This window comes from Cryptomeria japonica, chromosome 6, assembly GCF_030272615.1.
Source record: "Cryptomeria japonica chromosome 6, Sugi_1.0, whole genome shotgun sequence".
Lineage (NCBI taxonomy): Eukaryota > Viridiplantae > Streptophyta > Pinopsida > Cupressales > Cupressaceae > Cryptomeria > Cryptomeria japonica.
In genome coordinates, this window is record NC_081410.1 from 308,902,828 (window position 1) to 308,928,284 (window position 25,457).

A 25,457-nucleotide genomic window follows, 5' to 3' on the forward strand; every position below is an offset into this window, starting at 1 on the left:
TTGTCCTACAGGAGAGGCTGTCATCTATTCAAGCTAGGAGGAAGGAACTTTTGCAAAATCAGGATGATGAAGAGAAAGATGCACTTAAGGAACAATGTCAGAAGCTGAGTCAGGAGAACATGGTTATGAGAAATCAAATGCAAGCTATAAATATGAGAATGTCTAAAGAGATTAAGGACCGGAAGAAAAAGGAAGAAAATCTTGTTGTATCTCTGAAGATAAAATTTGAAGAATGTGGTAGGTTGGTTCATGAGAATGATATGTTGAAAATCAATTTAGTACAATCCCTGAGTAATGAACAAGAGCTTGAGAGACAAATAATAATTCTAAGAGATGATCTAACTATTGCAAGTGAGTATAAAGAAAAACTCAAGATTAGTTCAACACAGCTAGATGAGTTACTGAAGAGACAAAGGCAGAATGGAGATTCTAGTGGACTAGGATTTGAGTAGGGATAGAGTTCCGCTACTGCTAATGAAGATCAAAACCATAAGGCACCGGTAAGGCATTTTAATACTTATAAATATAATGGTAGATGTTTTGTTTGTAATAAATTTGGTCACATGGCCAGGTAATGTAGAAATAGAGCAAATCAAAACCCTAATTCTAGTCCAATCAATGTTATAAATGTAATAAGTATGGTCATAAGACAAAAGATTGCAAAATGAACATAAAATGTTATGCATATAGAAAATATGGACATATGGCTAATCAATGTAGGTCAAGCAATTATACCAGCTTTAGCAAAGCAAATCAAAAGAATAATGTTACATGTTATGCATGTAATGAGATTGGACATATTACTAAATTCTATAGAAGCAAAAATCCAGTGGTTGGTAATAGAGGATCAAATGAGAAATGGAAAGAAAAGGTTAATGAAATCTGGCAATATCATAACTAGAGATGGGTCAGGAAGGCTGAAGAACAATCTATAGATGGGAATGCACTGGTTACTTATCTAGCAGAGGAGGTTTCTCCTGCACCAGCAGGTAGCTCATCCGGTAACTGAGGCAGATGCCTTAGGGGTAGGCAAAATTCATGAAGATGTTGCATATGCCCTGGGAAGAGGTTCTAGAAGATGTTCTAGACATTGGAGATGCTTATCTAACATGGATATGTTTTGTTCAAGATATAAGGTTTAATCTACTTCATTCTTGATCACCTTGCATTTAGAGCGATTTAGGGCGATTAACGGTGATTTAGTGTGATCAGATATCTTCTTGAGTGATTTCACTGGCAACTAGAAGAATTTGTTAGGGTTTTTCACTAGAAGTGATTCACAGGTATTTTTCTTTAATCATGGAAGTGGGATCCTCATATGTACCTATCTTTGTTGCAAATCTAACTGTAGTTGAGGTCAAGGACCATCTAAGGCCGATTTTCAAGTGGTATCCGCATGTGGCTAACCTGGAAGATTCAGTTGGTGCTTTTTCCCATATTCTGAAAGGAGTTGTGTATGTCGAAGATGATAGGACATACATACACTATCACATTGAATATTTGGGAATGACCAATATTAAGAACATGTACATGACTAAGCTTATGGGAGAAACTAGAAAGGTTAAGCCTTAGTACAAGCACATTGAAGACTTAGGGTTTACCAACATTCTGGACATTCCAGAATTCAAAGGTGAAATTCTTAGGTATTTTTTGAGAAGAGTACATGGAGAGTTTATCTGGTTATATAAAGGATATAAGATTACAAAGGAGGCCATCAAGGCAATCACCGGTTTACCACAGGTTGGGCAACGTCCAAATAAGAAGTTTTTTAATGATTATGTCAACAAGATTACTGGCGTAACATCGGATAGGTGGTCTATGAGAATAAGTATTATCACCAACACAAACATCAAATTCGATAGCATGGTCATTAGTTATAAGGTAACACAATCAAACCGACAAAATTATGTTTCTAGCTCCAGTATTTTTGCAACTTACAAAATGATGAGAGAAAATGAGAAATTAGATCTATGTGGTTGGATGTTGGATGAACTATTGATAAACCTAGGAAAGATTAAAGGAGAAAAGAAAGGGACTTTTTGATATGGTAACCTAATTGTCTGCTTAATGCTATTTTTCATGAATGAGACTCCTAGTTTTGGGAAGAGACAATGGGCATTTGATATCCTAGTAGGGAGGCAACTGAAACAATCAATTGCTACTTTGGGAAGTCAAAGGGATGACAAAGTATGGGGATATTTTAAGGCATTCCAGAAAGCTATGAAATCTAGAGAAAGGGTTCCTAAGAATATTGTTGAGAATTACTCAACTGACATGTGCTTCATGGTGAAGAAAGATGAAACAATCATGGAAGCGGTTAAACCCTAAAAGATTTGGATTGAGGAAATGGGCTATGAAGTGGATACACAGATTTTAGATGCTTATGCAAAAATGTTGATTGATACACCTATTGATGAAGATAAGAAGCCTTGTAATATGACAAAGAAGAAGACATGAGAGGTTGAAACAGAGTTGAATCGGAAGAAGAGAGAGAAGCAAGAAGGTAAGGAAAGTAAGTTTGTAGAAAAAGTTTCACGAGACATCAAAGCATTAATTGATGTTGTCCCAGAGAAAGGCAGAAAGAGAAAATAACCAGAAGTATTCATTGAGTCTATTATAGAAGAGTCTACATGTGAGGATGACACACTCTTGGCCTTTAAAAGGGTTCTAAGGAAGAAAATAGAGGAAACCAAGGTAGAGGCTAAAAGGCAACTGGTTAAGAAAGTTACATTCAAGTTACCGACATAGAAGCAAGAACCAAAAGTAGCACCTTCAGCCCCATCTGGTACTGGTAGAAGGAAGAAGAAGGGAGACATTGATCTGGTAATTGAATCTGATAATGTAACTATCATTCCACCAAAAAATTGTGCTGAGTTAGTTAATGAGATTATTAAGGATGGTGTGTTAAAGAATGTAAAGTTTTATTAATGATCATTTAGAGGATGATGAACAAAGAGAAATAGAGGAAGCAATATTGTTATATTTGGATATTTATAAGAAAACCTTGATAGAAATTGAAGACCAAATACCAACATAATTGTATGATATGTTAGATGCTAGGAGACTGTCAGCAATGCAAGAGGAGAATCATATTAAGATACATGAGTTGTTATCTGTTTGTATCCCTATTGGTCCAGAAGAAATGGATAGGACAATTGAGGTGGCAAATAGGAAAATCTTTAATAGCAAGCATAGAATAACTAGTCTTATGTTAGAAAGGGTAAATGAGATAATCAAGGAGACCAACAAGACATGGGTTAAGTTCTTTGAAGAGAACCATGTCTTTTATACTTCACCAAAATCTAAGAAAGATACTACAAACATACCGGTTGAAGGAAAAGGAAAGGGTATTATGGGTACTTCACCCTCAATTTTGAAAAACATTAAGATGGTGTAAATTAAACCCTTGGTAGATACAAATCTATAGCCAAATGTTGAGATACCAACAAATACAGAAATTGTAAAGGTTGATAATGTACTGGATACTAATGTTGAGGACAATAGTCCTCCAGATACAAATGTACAAGATGAGGTTACAGTTCCTAGAGAGGAACCGACAGTTACAGATATTGCACCAAGTGGTGAAGCCACCGATGCAAGTGAGGAAACTATTAGGATAAATCATCAGAGGAGAAGAAAGGAGAATCTGGTAGGGAACCGATAGTAGGTCCATCATTGTTGTTAATTGACACCTTGCAGGTTGAAAAGAAAAACTTAACAAAGATGAGTCCTACTAAACTCATGATGATGGTTGCTCAAAAATTGATGAAGGAGGGATCTATGGATAAAGGGATTATTGATCAGTCTATCACTATTTTGCATAGAATAGTCCCTGAGTGCAAGTTTGATAGAGAAGTAAGCCCATCTAGCAAGCTTAAGATAATTACAGAGCACATTTCAAAGGATTTTCAATCCTTGCAGTAGATTTCAAATTGGAAAGCATTAGAGAGGTTCACACAGGCAAAAAGAGCTACATTTGATCAAGTAATTAAGTCCGAGAGGAAGAAAATTGATGAAAAGTTGAAATTTATAGACAATTCTTTAATGCAGTGTACAAATATTTATAGGGTATGTTATAACACAAATGTACTTACAGTTAATGTGGATAAGAAGATTAAGGAATTTCAGGAGAAAATTGTAGGTATAGGTAGTTCTTTTGATGAATTGAATTCATTGACTACATTCATTGATGGTCATATTTTGGTTTTGGAAGCCCAAATTTTTGTTCTTGAGAAATAAAAAGACAAAATCATAAGAAGAGCCAAAAGTCTTAGAGGCTTAGTGAGTCCCCAGTTGGATTCACTCAGTGTACATAAGAAGGAGTGTATGGATATGGTTGGTAAGCCCACACCGACAGAGTTAAGTGAGAAAGAGTCATTTTCTCATATACTAAAAGGACTTGTATCTATTTCTAGCACTTTCAAATCTGGTTGGGATACTTTTCTTGAGCTATTTGAGAAAGCATATCAGGAAACTTTCAAATATGTTAAGCTTTGGTAAGGAATTTTTGGGATATTCATTGTACAGTTTTAGATTTTGGTATTCTTTTTAGAAATTTTGATGGCATTGATGTCAAAGGGGGAGTGATATAGATATGAAAAATAAAAAGGGAGTTGTATACATTAGGGGGAGATATATGAAGATATGGAGATATGGATTATTTTTTATTATGATCATAGATGAATATTTAGCTCAAGGGGAGCAGGTTCAGGATGAAACCGATAGATGAAACCATGATCATTTTTCAACTGAGTGTTGCCATCAATGGCAAAGAGGGAAATTGTTGGCAATTGACACTCAATTGGTTGGTTTCAATATGTTGTCATTGATGGCAACATGGTAGCTTGTTCCGGCTTCATGTTTTGGTTTAGTTGTGTACCGACAGACACTACACTAGCACTAATAGGATGGAAAGATTTCTTTGGTTAACGACAATGTAGGCCGACATGGTTTAGAATAAGGTTATTGGTATTGGAGGATGACATCTCTTGGATCCAGCATTGAATATTTTTTTTAATATTCATGTATTTATGTTATCTACCCAACATGTATATTGATATTGTAATTATCTTTGTAAGCCGACATAAAGCATGATAAATTGTATAGGGTATATAGGTCAATTGATTAGATCATTTTGAGATATCATTTTTTGAATGTGTAATTGGGAAGGAAATAATGAAGGAGATGTGAAATATATCAAAGTGATTATATATGTGAGGATATTTATGTAAGGGTTACTCTGGTAAAGTGTTTAGGGTTTCATACTGGAATAGACAAAGCTTAACCAGAACTATGTTCTGGCATAGAAGATACTATCTTAGTAGTTCAATCATTTCTCTAGATTGAAGTATGGATTTATATGTAGTCAGCGAGGCTCCTTTTGTGATTGAGTAGTGTGCTCTAGGCTGTAAGCCTTCCTGCAAGTGCAGGCCCCTATATTTTGTAATATCTCTTCATATGGCCAGTGGATTGATATTGTGGGTCACAAATCCCACAGTGGTTTTTCCTCTTTGAGGTTTTCCATGTATAATTTTGTGTGTTATGGTTCTCATTTATCTGATTGTCTTATTGGTTGCTTTACTTCTTTCAATTCTATATGTACCAGTATACCGGTTAGTGTGGGCATGTTTTAATAAGGCTAAAATTTATCATATCGATAGAACATTGATTCACCTCCCCCCCTCAGTGTTCTTGGATTCCCACAGTATAAATGTGTGATCTTTAAAATAGTCTTTATTTGTAGTGACAAATCAATCCCCCATTCGAGTGCAAAAAGTGCAGAGGACTAGAGCAACTGTCACACCAGTCCTAGCAAATCAGGAGCTCCTTCTAGGAATAGGTCTGAATTCTCTTACAATCCTCAGATCCAAGTTCGTTGCTTGATCCAACAATTGTAGCTTACTATTTATGCATTTTTATTTTGATTCTAGCACATTTAACCTAATTTTAGTATCTTCAACAAATCAATTCAACTCAAAGGAAAGAAGAGTGAAGTAGTCACTAGTGAGGAGGGACCTCAAAGAGATCAATTTGGACTGGTCAACAAGAGTAACATAATCGAAACAAAAATATGAAAAACAAATTGTTTTATTTCATGAAAATTGATTACAACCATCCGGTAACAACTGAGTTACAACATAACCGGCTCACAGGCCTGGTAGAACACACAAAATAGGTCAAAACCGGGACCTTGAATCTTAAGATCTATCTTCTATGCATAGTCTCACTACTTGATTCTTTGATTGATTACATTCTAATGCAAAATTACAATTATACATACGATCCAAAGGATCCAGTTGGCCCAAAAGGGATCAAAACCCGAAGAACAAGACCTAATGTGTAAAATTAACAAGGTTGGCCTCCATCAAGAGATTCCTCTGGAAAATCCAAAGGATGAAATGTAGATCGCGGGAAAAGGTCAGCCACATGCCTAGGAACATCAGAATCAATTCCCAAGGCTCTGCAAGCTTCAGAAGGGGTTCTGGTAGATCATCAAAATAGGTCTAGACAACCGGTAACAAGAACATAATATTATTAGGGATCACATCCTTATAACATTTATATATAATGTTCTAATATAAGGTTATTAAACCATATATATTATATTATTTACAAGCATATCCCATTTGAAATAATTATAATCTAATAACTATTAGATTATTAATTATTTATGAGTGGGGGTTATTAAAAAGGTGTGACTAGTGAATCCACCCTTCCTCCTATTTTAAGGAGGTTCTCTCTCATTTGAGAGATATATGAATTTGGAGCTTTATGGTGAGTTTTATCACTATGCACATGAGGTATTATTGGCCATGTGGAAGTATTGGAAGAGTGTCCCCGCGTTCATGTCTATTTTATGATAGACTATATTTGTAAGTGTTTTAATTAAATGATGCTTTATGGGGTTTTTTACCTAAAAGGGTTTTCCCCATGTATATCTTGTGTAATGTGTACATTTATGCATGTATGTTTCTCATTTCATTTACTTTATGATCTTGTTTATAATGATTGGTATCCTAAGATCCTAATTTCTAACAAACTGTGAACTGGTAATAGGAATCTCTCAAGGAAATTGATAGCGATATCTTGCAGGAAAATGATCTAATGAAGGATAGCCCATCCTTGAAGCCTAACACAAACACCATGCCAAATATACTAGTAATCAGTAATACAACACCAAAAATAGCAGAAAGAACAACCGGTAACAACACATAATACATAATCCGTAAACAATAATGAACAATTCTTATTACAGTCTGAAGAATTACATATGCCACAAGCTGGATCATAGTCCAGGATACAAACAATGTTTACAACATAATTATAAGATCCATAGATCATCCACATATCAAATCGGCCTCCAGAAATAGTCTGTCGGTTCTACCCTAATCCGGACCTCAACCCTTCCAGCTTCAGTCCACTAGATCAGAATCTTGTTGGATCTACATCTTTTCTCGATCTTTAAACTCTATCTTTGATCTTCTCTCTTCTGTCCTCTCAAATGATTTTCAAACTTCCATTTATACTATCCATAAATAATAACAACTTAATCAACTCGGCCCAAAGACCAATCGGTTCATGAAATGTACTAACGGTAACATGTCGACTCAAATCACTAAGAACAACTCCAAAGCATAAAACATAATGCAGTCCTCTGATAATATCAGACATGACACAAGAAACATAAATAAACAATTTGCAAGTCACAGAGATCAATCGCAACTTGATCCAACTTCACTCAACACACTTCCAGACTAACAGGTAAGAACCTATCAACCAGGCCAATACTAGAATCGATAATTCACTTGGATTAAATCCAAATGCCATGAAACTAAAATACAAAAAAGACAACAAACACAAGGGAATAAACCCAAAACCATAATGCTAAACTCTCAAATAGGAAGAAATGCCATGATCTCACCCAATTCCACTACTAACTGCCCCAACCGGTAAGAACTACACCGATGCTCCTGCACCAAAGAGGCACATCCAAGATCCCTATAATTTGATTAGAATCTAGATCTACTAGGTTTAGATCTATAAAATTCCTATATTTCCCTAATGTATTGGTCCCTAAGTAAAAAATAGTTGTTTTCATCCTTCTTGTGGTGGAAACCCTATGTTTTCACCCATTACATTTTGGTGACCTGACTCCTTACACCCTTTATTTCTGATTTATGCTTTCAAATCTGAGTTTTTATGTGATTTCAAATTCAAATTTACATTTAGAAGTTAAATTTTCCATCAAATTTTAAACATTTAGAGGTTAAATTCACAAAAACCCTAATTTTGAAATCTAAAATTGAGCTTGTAAGTTGTCTAATTTGGATTAATTGTTTTGGATTTTATTTGTGAACATTTTGAATTTTAATTTGGCATTCATAGATCTTATTTTAATCAAATAATGTAAATTTATAGGTTTAAATCACAAAAACCCTAATTTATTTTGTTTAATTAGGTTTGTCATTTGCATAATTTTTTATATCCATTTTTAGATCTAATCTTTATGATATGTTATGCTATGATATTTCAAATTCACAAATCAAATTGCTTAATTAATTTTTTAATCAATTAATTTTACAAAATTTTGCATTGTTTAATCACAATTTTCAAATTTAAAATTCAAATTTTCCCTCCTTTATTCAATTTTCCATGCATATATTGAGTGAACATTACTTTGGTTACAAGACATATGAATTTCTTGTTTGATCATAAGTGCATATGGAGTTCTTCTCTTATTTTTATAGATCAATTTCAAGTTACATTAAATATGTTCATGATGTTCCCAAGTTTATGCATATGATGATAAATTAGTTCTCCCTTTCAGTCATACCTATGATTTACCCTCTCCCAAAATTGGTCCCACCAATGAGGGCACATTGGTGCAAAAAGAGAATATGAACAATTCTTTCAAAGATCTCCCATCTAAAGATGAATCTTTGGAGAGTGATTTTCATCCTTCTCCTAAAAATTACCCCCCCCATAAGGATTATTTGATGCAAGAGGATGATATTGTGGCTACTTTTCCTAGCAATACCATAGCTTCTTTTCATGATCTTCCCCCTAGAGATGAAGCATTAATGATATATGATGTCCCTTTTCCTAAAGATTGTCTTACCCATGATGATACTTTAGAGAAAGAGGATGATACTACTTCCCATAATTATAATTTTTCCAATGCTCTCTATCTGAAAAATGAAGAACCTAACAAAGATCAAATCAATGCCATTCATACACCTGTGAACCCTAAGATTGTTCTTGATTATCATACAATGTCTTACATATATAATAATGAAGTGTTTACTTTGGAAACCGACAAGAACATACAAATGGATGCACCATATTCTTTATTAGTTCTAATAATTCTCTCTCCAATTCAAACATTCTTGTGGTCCAAGTTGGTGTTTGTGTAGGAGGCAAATTCAACGATCTCATGAGTAGATTGATAAAAGGAGAAGTATGTATTATGGTGAAAGTTAAGGGAATTTGAGGCATCATGGGTATCAAAGTGAGAAGTTGCATAGATGGTGCAACAGTTAGTGTGTCTCATATTTTCCTGAAATGTTTTGAAATAGCCCCAAAGCTTTTCATCCCTATCGGTACCAAGACCAGTGATTGCTTCCTTGATTTGCATACCTACTGGTATGTCATGTGCCCAAATCTTCTTCCCTAGACTAGGTAGATCATTCATGAAGTAAAGCATTAAAAAACAATGATATTTCCAAACCTAAAGGTTCCTTTCTTAACACTCTTAATCTTTCCAAGATTCAACATTTGTTCACTTCTCAGCCATTCACATAAATCATACTTCTCATTATTCTTTAACACCTGATAAGCCGCATGTATGTAGGAACTAGCAAGAGAGTTCAGTCAACTAGATTGAGTTACCTTATAGCTGGTTATCATGCTAAAAATAATCACATCTAAGTCCTTGATTGTGCTAACCCTCATAGATCTTCCATTATGGCTTGCACCGGTGAGCTTCTCAACCGTAGTGGTGAAAATCTTCTTGCTAGGTTCTTGTCCAACTTTGGGTAAGTTGGTGATTGCTTGAATTTATTCCTTTGTGATTATGTAGGGTCAATCCAACCAGATGAACTTATTGTGAACCCTACTTAGAACATATCTCATCACCTCATCTTTGAATTGCGGTATGTACATAATATCGGCTAACCCTAGATCCTCGATGATCTTATATTCTGGCTTGATTGTTCTAGAGTCTCCCAGTATCATAGATTGATACATGCCCTTTATCTCTTTTGCACGTAGATCCTCCAAGGTATGGTTAATATATGCCCTTACATCTTCAACATACATCACACCATCGGGAACCCTAGAGAATGCGCCCGTAGAGTCTTCTTTCTTAGCTATCTAGGGAAATTCTTTGAAAATGGGTCTCAGCCTATCCTTAACTTCAACAATGGTGGGATTTGCAATGGAAGTAGGAGCAGATGACCCACATGCCATTTTGAAGAAATACCTAAAAATAATCGTTGGTCTGAAGATTTGATTGGTTCTCCAATGATTGCTAGAAATCCTCTCAGAATGCCTTTTCTCGCTCTTAATCGCCTAAAATTTGCCTTTTCTTCACTCTGGATTTCTTGAATGTTGGGTGAGTGAAAATTAATTCACTTTCTCCTTTTATCAGCAAGTAAACCCTAATCCTTCACTGTTGTAAATGCTTTGCGATGTACCCTATCAGATGCCAATTTCACAAACTTATGCTGGGTAAACCTTCATCAATGATTAAGACAACTCTCCAAATCTCTTCCAGGTCTCTTTTAGATCTCCTCTAGGGAATATACAAAATTTTCAATAGATTTGCCAACCCCTGAGGTGTATGCCTCAATTACCAATGGAACTTCCTATTGGTGCAGGAATGCTCTATTCTACCGATGGAGTTACCGGTGTAGATCCATCTCCACTTGGTTCTTTAGACTTTCTAACCCATCTCTTGGTCTGATCTTGTTGCATTTCATCCACCTTCTAATTTCCTTTCTCATTTTCTTTATCATTACTAACTGGTTGAGTCTTGCTTCTGTAGTACTTAGCAATATGACCTATTTTGTTGCATGCATAACATGTAACATTGTTATTTTGAATTGATTTAACATATCTAGTGTCATTCCTTGACCTACATTGATTAGCCAAATGACCAAAATTTTGACATGCATGACATTTGACATTCACTCTGCAATCTTCTGATTTGTGACCATATTTCTTGCAATTTGTGCATTGACTATGAATATAATTGTAGTTTTTATTTTCTCTATTTCTATATTGTTTAGCTATATGCCAAAATTTATTACAAACAAAGCATCTACCATTGAATTTATAAGCATTAGATTGCCTTATCGGTTTCCTCTAGTCTGATGAGTTCTACATACTGATAGACTGATCTTCATTTGCAGTACCAGAGCTTTCACCTTGTACAAATCCAAGTCCTCTAGAATCATCATTCTGCCTTTATCTTTTCAATAAGTCATCCAATTGTGCAACACTAATCCTGATTTTTTCTTTATACTCACTTGTAGTAGTCAGATCATCTCTCAGAGTAGTTATTTGTCTTTCAAGCTCTTGTTTATTATTCTGAGAGTGTACCAAATTAGTTCTCAATAGACTATTCTCATGTGTCAATCTGCCACATTCTTCAAATTTGTTCTTCAAAGATATAACAAGATATTATTCCTTTTTATTTCTGTCCTCAATATCTTTTGATAACCTCATAGTCAGGTCTTGCATTTCATTCTTCATGAGCATGTTTGCTTGACTCACTTTTTGACATTGTTCCTTATTTTTCTCTTCATCATCCTCGTTTTGTAAAAGTTCCTTTCTCTTGGCTTGACCAGATGATAACCTTTCTTTTAGGATAAGAATGAATTCATTAGTATAATTCAATTCATCTTGCAATTTTAAATTCTTCATCCTTTCAGCATCATAATCCTCAAGAGCCATCTCAAGTTGCTTCTCCATGGCCATGTTCAATGATTTTGGTTTCAGGATCTTCTTCAAGCTATTAAATTTCTTTCAAGGAACTAGGCTCCTATACCAATTGTTGGGATCCAAGCACACTGAGAGGGGGGGTGAATCAGTGTTCTGCCAGTAAGATATACTTTTACCCTTGTATAACATACACATATAAACTGGTAAATGAAGAAACATATGACTTGAAGAAAATAAACCATCCACATAAATGAACACCATAACACACAAAATTTATACGTGGAAAACCTCAAAGAGGAAAAACATCGCTGGGATTTGTGACCCACAATATCAGTTCACTAGCCATATGAAAGGATATTACATAAAATGGGGGCCTGCACATGCAGGAAGGCACATTGCCTAGAGCATACTGCTTGTCACAAAAAGAGTCTCACTGACTACAAGCAAAATGCATCTGCTATGCCAAAAAGAGTTTTGGTTATAGTTCTACTCTGTATTGGTTCATAAACCCTGAACACTTCTACCGATATCTCCTCTCCTCCAAGAATGCTTTCCAAACTATCTACAGATCATTGCATGATATAACATTCACATACAAAATGATCTATATACATATACTTCACATTACAAAGTCTCTTATATCCTTATTACAATCTATCTCATCTATATATATAATGACCTTAACAAACTGACCTATATACCCCTCACAAACAATATGTCATATGTTGGCTTACAATACATTACAAAAGATCTACAATATCGGCCTTATACAATAATTACAAATAAAACATCCTTTGGGTCCAAGCCTGATGTTGGCTTCACTGAAGTGCTTGATGTCGGTGCTAGTGTCTGCCTCGTAGTGTCGGTGAATGCCTCCTAATAAATCTTGTTGCTAAGTTACCATGTTGCCATGTTGCCATGTTGCCATCAATGGCAACATATGAATCCAATGAATGTCAATTGCCAACAATCTCCCTCTTTGGCATTGATGGCAACACTCATATAAAAAATGGATTCCCTACCGGTTCAACCCAAATTATGCTCCCACTAAGCAATACACTCCTTCCTGATATCCTTCCCATATTTTCCTATCTGATATTTTTCACATTATATACACTCCCCCTTTGGAATCAATGTCAAAGACCGGTGAAAGAATTGAAAGAATTTGGTGCAGAAAAAGAATGAATAAATACAAATTACTTTATTTTAGCTTGACCAATTTCAAAATTTCTAGGTAGGCCTGGTCTAGCAACTATAAATATGTATCCCAGCTAGTTTTGAAGGTATCAAATATGGATACAAGTCCACGCAGTAAGTGTGCAAATTTTTCCTTCTCTTTGACTTTTGTCGGTGTGGGCTTAGCAATCATATCCATACACTCCCTAATGTACACTAAGTGAATCCAATCTTGGACTCACCAATCCTCTAAGACTCCTCTCTCTCTGAATGATCTTGTCTCTTTCCTTTTCAAAAGAAAAAATTTGGTACTCCAAAGACAAAATTTGTCCATCAACAAATGTTGTTAGTGAGGTTAATGCATCAAAATAATTTGCAATTTTGGCAAACTTATCATGTAACTCCTTTAATCTTCTATCTACATTTTCTATAAGAGTTTCTATGTTACAACAGACCCTATAGATGTTTGTACATTGTTTCAAACAATTTTCAATAAGAATCAATTTTCCTTCAATTTTCTTCTTCTTTGTTTCAATTTTGGGCTACTTACAACATTGGTTTGTAGTGAAGGAACTTTAGCAGAACTTGGTGTCCACCCATATGGTGGTGACTCACTTAAGAGTCTATGCATCAGTGTAGATGTACATCACCAAGTAGTCATAGTTTTCACTTGACTTTTTAATTTATATAGTGGGCTGAAGAAATACTTCTTGGGTCATTCCCTCTCACCTGGCCCTAATGGCTTGTTAGGAGGCAAACTCCTCTAATAAAAATAAAGATTTGAGCATCACTAATAGTTTTCTCTTACAAGCAGGACCATGAAAGCTAGGGGAGCGGATAGTGTGTGTTAGCAATAGGTCCACTCGCATGCACAAGTGTGCCAAACACAAAACACATAGGTTCATTCACTTATTAAATTGAAGTGTTTTCTAACTAAGAGAAGGCACATGATTCATAGTAATATTAAATTATTTGCAAATGCACCCCTCTTTGGTAGTCCTTCATTAAATAAGTTAATGTTTCCAATTATAGGGTCTTTGAGAAGTGATGTGGTTGCACAAACATTAGCAAAACCTAATCAAACAACACATGTTAACAAGTTAGAACAAAATGAGAAAATTTGAATTCAAGAAAATGAGAAAATTTGAATTCAAGAAAATGAGAAAAAATAAACCATAGAGCGATCTCGCCATTTCATAGAGAAAACCTGCTACTTCAGGAAGCAAAACTACTATTTAATTGGTGAAATTTTTTTTACTGAAAGTAGAAAGCACGGAATATAGAAAACCCTTTATTTCATCAAGAATTCCCATGATTTCTACCCACAAATATGCTATCCAACTTATGAAAATAATTTTGCCAAACAAAAAAATTACATATGTGAAAACCTGAAAGATTATACTTGCCTAGGATGGTGGGAATGTGTTCCCGCTGTTTCTTCAGTCAAACATTCCATTTCTGCAAGCAAGCCCGTTGTTTTTTGTAAATCAAAATTTCATTAAAACATACATCTGCCAAGGAAAAAATTCACCTAAATTATCATATTTTTGCTTGCAAGTTTTAAAAATCTGCAATTAAGCACACTAAAACAATAAAAAATGTGAGAGGGGACTTGTTAAGTGAGTCCCACAAGGCCTTCTAGAAATGTGTGCATGCAAATATGAGCAATAATATGAATGAAAGCTATTTAACAATCTAACCACACAATCAAGTGAAACACTAAAGATTGGATGATAAAAAGAAACCTAAAAAGATAATTAATGAGAAAGAAAATGCAAAATTAATATCTCCTTTTGATGAAGATTTGTCCTTTGATTTGGTTCGATGTGTGCTCCCTAAGTGATATATTCCCGGTTTTGATCCATGGTGGTGAATGCAAGATGGAGATTAAGCTATAATGGGATGCAAGGATGTATGCTAAATGGATATGAATGTGCAAAATGTGAGTATACAATTTTTCATTGCGATGGCATGAAAATGAAAATGAATGGATTGTGAAGGAAAATGAGGGGATTAAATAGGCCAAGTTGGGAGATGGAGAGGTGTGAGAATGAGACACTTGTCCCTGAGAAGGGTAGGTGTCATGGATGGAAATGGCATGTGTCCTTAAGAAGGACAAGTGTCATGGGGAGGGATGACATGTGTCCTTGAGTACACATTCCTATTTGGGAGAGAGATTCCCAAATAGGAATATTTCATTCCAAATAAGGAGATATTTCCAAATGTCAAGATAATTAAGATATTTTCCCAAATTTTAGAAAATTTCCCCAAATTCTAGCAAATTTAAGATATTTTGGAAATGTGACCACATATGGTGAGGGAAAGAGGATAAGGTTGACTAAAACATGTGGTTAGCTAGATGGGTAAGGTTAGGAGAAGAGTTAGATGAGGGTTAGAGTTAGGAGACATGTGAGAAAATAGAATTAATTAATTCCATGAGAGCATTTAAGAGGAAATGTCAAAATGAATTAAATAATCGAATTGTGTATTTGTTATATTTAATAGGAGGAAAATTTAATTAATTATTTGATTTATGATTACCAATTAATTAATTAAAGGAGGACTATAGCATAATTAATAAAATTAATTAGCTAGAGAGAAAGAATACCAATTAATTAAAAAATGTGTAATTTAATTAAAGATACTCGGGATAACTAAATTTAATTAATTAAATTAATCAGACTTAGGGGTCTATAGTTATAATGCTAATCCTTTCATTCTCCCAAGGTAACCATCTGATAAAATTATTTTCATGGATTTGTCAAGGCAAATGGTGGTAGTTCATGAGAAACAATCTGGTTCTCATAAAACATGTTTCAAGTTTACTTAGTCTATTGGAAGATACCCTATAAACTCCATTTTTAAAGCAAGAGCTAGGGAGGATGAGAAGAGAAGAGTGACAATGAAGAAATTCAAGTCCAGGAATGGTTTTGATTACAAAGATATGAAGAACAAATTGAAAAAGAACTACACTCATTTTCATAGAGTCCAAGATATCTGGGTTGATTACAAAACTAAGGAAGATATCACTAGACTAGACTATTGTCGCTTCCCAAAAGGTCAAATAATCAAATCTCAACCGAGTTGATATTCTCGATGACTTGGTTGATTATGGTAGTGTCTTAGACCCATTCTATGAAAATAAGAAGATTGTCAATACTCCTCTCCCTTTCATCCAATGGTCTCAGAAGGAGGTGGTTTCTATAAGGTCCAGATTTTAGAGGATTCTTGCAAATACCAATATTTGGCTAGCAAAGAAGGGAATTTAGTTCAAGCCATTTGTCACTAAATCAGAAGATGATACTCTTGGACCTATTGGAAAGAGGGTAGAACTAAGAACATTTAGAATAGGCAAGATCTTATTTCTTCTCCTAAAGCTCCCAGGTACAAGTTCATTGTAGGAACAAGTAAAGGAAAGGAACAAGAGAAGTACTCTACATCAAATTCTCAGCAAGAGAAAGAACAATAACCAAAAGAAGGGGAATGTGAGGAAGAACCTATTGATGTGGACCAACTTGAGGAGGAACAACAACACCAAGAAGAGCAAGAAGAAGAAGAATTTGATGAAGAAGGTTTACCAAAGATCTCCCGAGGTACTAAACTTGGAGACATAGAAGGTCATGTTCCATAGATCAAGTCCTATTTTAGTTGCTACTTCCTCTTAGGTTCATATTTATGAATCCATTACATTTGGGTCCACTATTTCATATGTGTCAGATTATCCTAATGTGGCCATTCCTATTGTTTCTTCTTCTGATACTCAAGTTGTCTTAGATACTCCTTGAGATAACATTGAAAATGTTTTCTCCACTTTCCCAAATTTTTTTTGAAGTATCTAGATCCATGTTTGAGGACTCTCATAAGTTCATGTCACATATGGGGCCATTACCAAATGTATCAGCTACTGAAAAAATCATCTTTTTTTATGACTTCCACTCCTCCAATTGTAACTGCTATTGTTCAAGGTCAAGGAACTTCTTCCCAACCATTGGCTATGGGTGTTGATGATGATTCCATCCTACCACCTTGGTTCCTTTCTAATACTCATAAGAGGAAGAAGTGGACTATATCTCCCGATGATTTCAATTTTGGTCAACTAGTACTTGTCAAGCCAAATAGCATAAAGAAAGCCAAGACCATCTCAAGGGTTAACATAGATAGCGCTAAAAATAATTTTCCATCCTACCACCTTGGTTCTTTTCTAATACTCATAAGAGGAAGAAGCAGACTATATCTCCCAATGATTTCAATTTTGGTCAACTAGTACTTGTCAAGCCAAATAGCATAAAGAAAGCCAAGACCATCTCAAGGGTTAACGTAGATAGTGCCAAAAATAATTATGAAGAAGTTGCTCAACCTCCTCTTGATAAAAATATAAGTGAATCCAAGTATAGGACTATGTGATAAGGAGGGTTGAGATTGGGAAGAAAACCCATGAAGGTTTAATAGAATATGCTCAATTATCTTTTGATGCTCTTGTGGCCAGATGCAATGAGGAAAAGGTTAAGAAAGATAGGCTTAAGGCATAAGTAGAGCAACTCACCCTCATGTTAATTAGGATCACAAATTCTTTAGAGGTGATTGAGCTAGTGACTTCATCAATTGATTAAAAAATCATACATCAAACCAAGTAGGTTACCTCAAAAGATAGAGAAATAATAGCATGGATGGATAGGATGCTTAGTAAAGGAACCCACCTTTTGAGTTCTACCACTAAATTGATCAATAATGTGTAGAGTGTTCAATCTGAATTGGATGCAACACTAAAGGTTTTCTTGGAGGCAATGACTACTCATGAGAAGGATTTTGATGCTTGGACAAAGCTCAGGGACTTCTCTCTAGATGTTTTAATTGATCATTATGTGATTCCTTCCAGGAAAATGTATGTCTAGTACAAAGAGTTTCTAAAGCATTGTATGGAAGTTTTAGAGCAACTAGTTGAAGATCTATAGGAGGAAAAAGGTTTGGGTGAAAAGGTAGTAAAAAGGATCACTGACATTATTGATGAGCTTCTTTGTGACTTACTTGACCAAGGTCATAAGATACTACCCCTAGATCTAGCCATATAGGAGATTAGTTTGCTTGTCCAAGCTGAAGTCGAGAGAGTTAATTTCACTCTCAACAATTGATAAATTAATAAAAATCCAAGTTATCGCGGATAGTGTGGGAACTATCTTGAAGAAGTCCAAAGAGAACTACTTTGGCTTGATGGACTCAATTACACAAGCTCAAGTCATCTTAGGTCATGCTAACGAACCAAAGGATTCAAACGTACAAGTTGATCTCCAAAAGTTTGAAGATTTCTTGAAGAAAAATGGAGATGATGATGCTCAAGATGGAGATCCAAACACTTAGTCATTTTTCATGCTTTCTAGTTGTAGGTGCATTTTTGTAATTCCAATCGACACTACAAGTGTCATTTTGTATATATAGTTTTGCACTTAGGGTTACACAAGTCCTAAATAAAATTGAACTCTATATTTGACTTATTCATATTTATTTGTAACTTTTACTAAATTAGCTCGTAGTCCCTCCCCTATATATATGAGGGAGCTCTTTGTATTTTTTTGTCTTTTATAATGCAACTAGACTCTATCGATGTGAAGAGAATAGTGAAACTTTGAGTTCATTTGTGATTTTTGCTAATTCAAGCAATAAAGAAAACATCTTTGGCACTCAAACATTGTGTTGATTTCATTGTGCTCTATGGTGAGAGTGTTCTTATGTCATTCTTGTTATGGTAATTTAATTGATTGAGTAAAAGCTATTGATAGGGATATTGTGATAGAGTAGAATAAATTTTGTTGTGTAGACTTTGTGAAACATTCAAAATTTATTGGGTTGAACTTGTTGGAGGATAACATCATAAAGACTTTGAGTTTTATGTTGTTATCTCATCGTAAGTATATCTTGTGATTTTGTATAAAAATAGAATTATAAAGAGTTTGAGCTTTATTTTGACATTTGAAAGAAAATTGTTTGGGTTACATAAGTTATTATGAAAAGGTTGATAGGATAATAGTGAGTTGAATACTTTGATATTCATCATTATTTTCTTATCTCAAGAAATAACAAAAGACTTTGTGATTTCATAGCCTCTTTTCTTCTTACTTGTAAATCTCATATATATGCTCCTAAGTTGTTTCTTAGGATTTTTAAAGTTATTTAAATCATTATTGCTCTAAATTGTAATATCCTTTCTCAAAAGAGAGAAAAGGATAAGAATCTATTTTGAAGGAAGATAATGAGATGGTGTAACACCCAAGATTAGAATAGGCTTAGTAATTATATTTTTTTTCAAGAAAGTTAGAGTAATAAGAAAACAGGGAGTTTTCTCTTATAACTAGGAGAGATTTTTATCTCACACACTGTGGCTGAAACCACAATATTGTAAACTTCCCTAGTTTAAAAAAAATTCAACCAACAATCCCCCATTCTTAGAAGGATAAACACAAAAATTTATGAGCATGAACTAGCATTTGGTATCCTAGACCAATTAAAAATGTGTGTGTCAAAATCCCTTTATTCTAAGAGATCAAGGATGTTCCCATTTATAATAATACTATTTAAGAATTATCCTTGAATAAGCTTGGTGAATAATAAAGGACCTTTAATCTTTCCATGTCCTAGGATAATTGGTAGACATTATGTTAGGAAGAGTGGTTGTCCCTAAGTACAACCCATGCAACCTTGTTGTGGATTTAACCATTAATGGCACTATGATACCTAATACTTTTATTTACCTAGGATCAATCATCAATGTCATGAATAGAGAAACCATGCAAAAACTTCAAATATCTAATTTGAGGCCTACCCCTAAAATAATTCAATTAGAAAATATTTTTACAGTAAAACCTACAAGAATAATTGAGGATCTAGTCATCACATTAGACATATGGGAGTACCCTACAAATTTCATGATTCTCCAACCTAAGGCTAATCTTGGAGGGTATCCATTTATTTTGGGATTCACAAGTATTAATACTATATATTATTTTATAGGATGAAAATATAGAGATGTGATAATCTTGAATGAGAATATCATTGAGAAGCTACTTTTGTATCCAACTACCCCATATTGAGGCTAAATAGCTAGTTTGGTTAGACCTTGAGGATAGTGATGTAAACACCTTCAAAACATTAATAACCATAGAAATAAGACCTATAATTCAATTTTAGAATGAGGATGTTATACTTTATTTCATCATTCAAAATGATTATGATAGGGATTGGGAGCAAGATTATTGCCTAACTGACTCTTCGTGTCACTGCATATTGTACTTATAGCATCATTTGTCAGTTACCTCTTTACTACAAACCTGATTCATAAATTGTTGTCTTATATTTGTTGGTATTTTGGTATGGTTTTGTCATTGATGTCAACACCTACTAAACACTTATCAACTCTGGCACTTTGGAGAATTAGCAACATTCACTGGCAAGCAAGTGACTCATGCACAGTCACTAGTATCTAGTACACCGGCAAGATATAATGATCACCGACACTTGGAATGATATGGAAAACACTTGGTTATGTTGAAGACATCATGTGGACACTTTGTCTTGGAGTTTTGTTTATTGGCATATTAGCATTTGCATATTTTCTGTTACCGGCAAATAGGTCCAGGTTACACTGATAGGTTTATCTTTTCCAGATCAGCACAACATGCTATGGAGATGATTAATTATTGTTGTAAATGCATTAAGCCAACATGTTGAATCGGTTATTGCATCGGATATTTTATTATTTGTAAAATGTTTTATTGTAATATCTTGTAGAGCCTACCTACTAAAATTGGTCTTAGGGTATGGTATAAATGTAAAATCTTATTTATAAGATCAAGTGTGGAATACGAAAAAGGATTGTGTAAAGGTATATGCGAGAATGAGTAGAGTTATACACATAGACATCATTTGAAGATTGAAGGAGGGTTTTTGTGAAGACAATCAAAACTACACTGGTATTGAATCCAGCATATGAAGATGCTATTTTGTGCAATACATTCTTATTGGATTTAACCATCCAATTGTAGTCAGTGTGACTCCCATTTTGTGATTGAGTAGTGAGCTCTAGGCGCTTGGCCTTTCTGCATGTGCAGACCCCATTTATGTACACTTACTATCTGCAGTAGTATCATCTGATTGTGGGTAAGGTTTCCCACCATGATTTTTCCCCTTATAGGGTTTCCACGTATAAATATTGGTGCTATGTGTTGTGGATGAATTTGTGTTTATGTTTCATGCACTAATCCTTACCGGTATAGCAATTAACTATTAAAACTATCTTCCGACATATTAAACTGGTTTACCGGTATTAAGCATTAAGTTGGTCAAGTTGTTTTTGGTTTGAATTTATTAGACAACTGATTCATTCCCCCCCTCTCAGTTGTCTGTGGGACCCAACAATATCTATGATATTATTATTTCATTCTTGAATTCTTCCTGTATGACCCTTTTGATAATGAAAGTTGAGATCACACCAAGAAATAGCTAGTTGAACACACAATAACATAATTAATTTTCATGCTCCAAAATCACAAGACAACCTTTTCTTAGGACTATAATGATATTGGGTTTCACCCCTATTTATAGTTAAAAAGAAAGGAAGAAAATATAGAGTATACATGGATTATCGAGAGTTAAATTCAACAACCAAGAAAGACCACTTTTCTCTTCCCTTCATTGACCAAGTATTGGATTCTTTAGCAAGAAAAAAGTACCTTTCCTTTTTGGATGGACTCAATGGCTATAATCAAATCATGATTGCACCTAAGGATCAAGACAAGACAATATTAGTTGTCCATGGGGTGCCTATGCTTATGCAGTCCTTCCTTTTGAACTCTTCAATGCCCCTGCAACATTCTAGTAGGTAGTAATCAACATATTTTATAATTTAGAATATGATTGCATGGAAGTTTACATGGATGGTTTTTCTACATACGGAAACACTTATGAAGAGGCATTAAAAAATATAAAAAAATATTGTTGAGATGTCAAAATCATAAGCTATCTCCCAGTAATGGAAAAATGCTACATGATGATGGAAAGCGTAGTCTTTCATTTCTATTTCTAAATAGGGTATTCAAGTAGATCCCATTAAGTCTAAATTAATTACAAGTCTATTAAAGAATATAAAACAAAAGGTTGTCATAAGTTTCTTAGGCCATGCTGGACATTATAGTTTTTTATTAAATAAAATAGAAAAATTGCATCACCAGTATTTGTTTTTCTCATGGAAGACTCAAAATATGAATGAACTTTAACATGCTAGGAGTGTTTTCAAATACTTAAAGATTCCTTGATAAAGGCACCTATTATATGAGGACCAAATTAGAATCTTCCATTTCACATCCACACTGATGCTTTTGATCATGTTGTTAGCTCAATTTTAGGACAAAAAGAAGTGGTAGAGTATTCCTTTTACTATGTCAGGAAGAATCTTCAAGCATTTAATCTCAATTATACAATCACTGAAAAATAAACTCTTGCAGTAATTTATGCCATTAACAAGTTCAAACACTATATAAAAGGTTATCAATTCTTTCTACAAACAAATCATGTAGATATTCGATATCTTGTGAACACACCTATTTTTAGTGGTAGATTAGTTAGATAATTACTACAATAGTAAACAACCCTATTGCAAGAGTTTGATAAAACAATAGTAAACAAACTTGGAAAATCTACATTTTTTGTAGCGAATTTCTTGTCTAGCATAACTACCAATGTATCTCATCCTAATGTTAATGATTCTTTCCCAAATGAGAATTTATTTATTTTAACAATTTAGACATGATGGTATGTTGATATTGCTAATTATCTCTTATCAAGAAAGATACCTCCACATTTCTCACCAATTGAAAAGCGTTAGCTTGTTGAGAAGAGATTTCCTTTTTTTCTTGGATATTTGACTACTTATTTTATACTGCACTTGATAATGTAATGAGAGATTGTAAGAGAAGATGATATTTATGATATCCTACTTTCTTGTCATGATTATCCTTGTGGAGGACACTATGTTGAAAAAATAATTGCAGTGGAGATACTCAAAATACTAGGAATTGTGATAGGTGTCAAAGGATGGACAAAACTACTTGTGGTGATGAAATGACCCTACAACCACAACTACTATTATTACCATTATATAAGTGGGGTCTTGACTTATAGGAACCATTGATCTCCCATCTAAAAACAAGGAGTTTATATTAGTTTTCACTTATTGTCTTACTAAGTGGATCATAGAGTTTCATGCAAAGAAACATGCCCTAAATAATAAGGTTGAAAAGTTTCTCTAGGAAGAAGTATTTACTAGGTATGGGGTGTCATGGTAGATTGTTACTAACCAAGGCCCTCACTTTACTTCAATATTGATACAAGAATTAGTGAATGAATATAACATAACGCACAAGAAGTCCACTCCATATCATCCCTAAGTAGATGACTATGTAGAGGTGACAAACAAATAAATTGAAGCCATCTTGACTAGAAAAGTATCTCTCCATAGAAAGGATTGGGTATCTAGGCTTCCAAAAGCTATATGAGCATACGAGATTGCCTAGAATAGAATAAATAAATTCAAACCATATAAAATTGTGTACAATAAGAAATTTGTCTTACCCAAATTGAGTTTGAACATAAACAATTAAAGACAACATTAGATTTGGAGATGGAATTTGTAATTCCCCATCCAAAGAACCAAGGAAAAACTTGGTAGAAAAACTTTTTTTCAAGCATAACAACCAAAACACCAAAGAAAAAACATAGCATGTTGCTTATGCACTACAATATGGACACAAGTGTCATGTGGAACATAATGAAATGAAGGCAATGATAAAAAGAATAACTCCATAATTGCATAAGCAAGAAGGTATCAACATAAGACTAAACAACCATGAGACAAGTGTTAAAATATGAGAACCAAATTACAACCAAGAATTAAATTGAAAGAGATAGATCAAATAAACTATAAATGCAAATTCTATGAATAACATAACACTGATACCGAGAGAAAACTAATGTGAAGTTCTCCAAGACAAAATAGCAAGGTAGTGATTTTATATAGACTAGAGAGAGGGGAAAGGTGACAAAATGGACCAATAGGGAGAGGCCATTATGTGGGTTAAAGATAACAAGCATATCTTCCCAAGATAGAAAATGTCACCTCCCTTGTAGGATGTTGACACCTAGAATCACCCACTCAATAATTAAACTCACTTTATTTAACCTAAGCAAACTTAATAAAAGTGTAGTAAAAACCTAGGAAAGGGGAAAAATATAAATCCAACTAGGAAAATAAAAACCTACACTAACACCCCCTATTAAGCATAGCTTAGGTGGGTGAAAATATGGGTCCCAAAAAATGAAGCCTGATAAGCTACCCATGTACATAGTATTCCCCCCAATAGAGAGAAGAAGCCACCTCATGACAAAAGAGAGCATCCCCACACAAAAAATAAAATAGAGAGAGAAATAAGAAGGAACTAAGAAGTCCACCCAAAAGATGACACCTACTACACCCCAAGAAAAGATCTCAAATAAATTAAATTTCTCTCAGTGAAGGGTTTGGTGAAGATTTCTATAGTTTGATATGATGTCTGATAGTACTGAAGATCAATAACCTACTCATGAATCAACAACTTTTTGTGGATCTTGCAATTACTGCATTTTGTCGGATAATAATTATTTGAGGCTTTCAATCAATATTTCATGAGCATCAATGAAGTTTCCTTTAAAAAAATTATTTTTATGTAATTTCTTGCAATCATTAATTGTTGTGAGTTTCTCGGGTCATTCTGGCAAATAGTTCATATGCATGTCATCTTTCATATTGGTGCAAGGCACCTAATTTGCATTTTTTTTGTTTTGGCATTGTAATAAGGATGGGAGTCCACCATCCATGTCTCATGATCCAATATGTGTGGTCAAGGCATTCTAAGGCCATTGTATAAGCCTAGAAGTCCCTTAGTCCACTAGGATCTAGTCTAGGCAAGTCTAGGCAATTTTGACAATTTTCATGATTTAGACTTTGGCATTTGGTAGGATGTCCATTTCTATCATTTCACACTCATATCCATGGGTTGAGAGGTCCCAAGTTGGCCATCAAGTGCAAACAATGGGAAAGTGCTCACCAAGTTACAAAAGTGCAAAAAAATTGCAAAAAGTTGCATAGCAACTATGACAACATTTGCAAATTTCAGTTGGATGACATGTCCAACATCTCCAACTGATTGGGATCAGTTAAATGTGGTTGGGGAAGCCTATTTAAGGCTCCCAATTCAAAATCTACGAGGTTGGAGGTTTTTGTAATGTTTTATGATCAAATTTCTAGAAATAAAATA